Source organism: Nematolebias whitei, chromosome 12 (genome assembly GCF_014905685.2).
Source record: "Nematolebias whitei isolate Nwh7 chromosome 12, NemWhi1, whole genome shotgun sequence".
Taxonomy (NCBI): Eukaryota; Metazoa; Chordata; class Actinopteri; order Cyprinodontiformes; family Rivulidae; genus Nematolebias; species Nematolebias whitei.
In genome coordinates, this window is record NC_056509.1 from 45,442,808 (window position 1) to 45,443,258 (window position 451).

Here is a 451-nt window from a genome sequence, read left to right on the forward strand (position 1 = left end):
TGCTTAAGCAATGATAAATCAGATTTACTAATTTAATCTCTTGTAGTACCATTTATCTGTTCACGAGGATTTTTTTTAACACGAAACAAAAGAAATAGTTTTATTTAATTAATATTTCAATCATTGGAAGTTATTTTGCTTTAGCCATGTTTAAATTTTTAATTTATATCCTGACATTTATATATAGTAAGAGAGTCGTGAGAAATAAACTCCAAAAGATGCTGAAAAACAAATTTATTTTTGTTTGTTTTTATTGTTGTGTTTTATTGTATTTTAAATTTGTACGCATCTGTTATGATTGTCTATTGTTGTCCACAGTTGTCATCAGTCTTTGTTAAAATCCAGGTCTCTCTTGTACACGAGTCCCATAAACTCAGTGGGATTAACTGTATAAATAAACTCAGTGGGATTAACTGTATAAATAAACTCAATGGGATTAACTGTATAAATA

At 27.3% G+C, this 451-nt stretch overlaps 1 protein-coding gene across 1 annotated transcript in view; it reads right to left on the bottom strand.

The window, feature by feature from the left end:
* The window catches only part of msra (methionine sulfoxide reductase A), a 52,457-nt gene that overhangs the window by 51,481 nt on the left and 525 nt on the right, over positions 1-451 (bottom strand). The gene's annotated exons all lie outside the window — the stretch shown is intronic.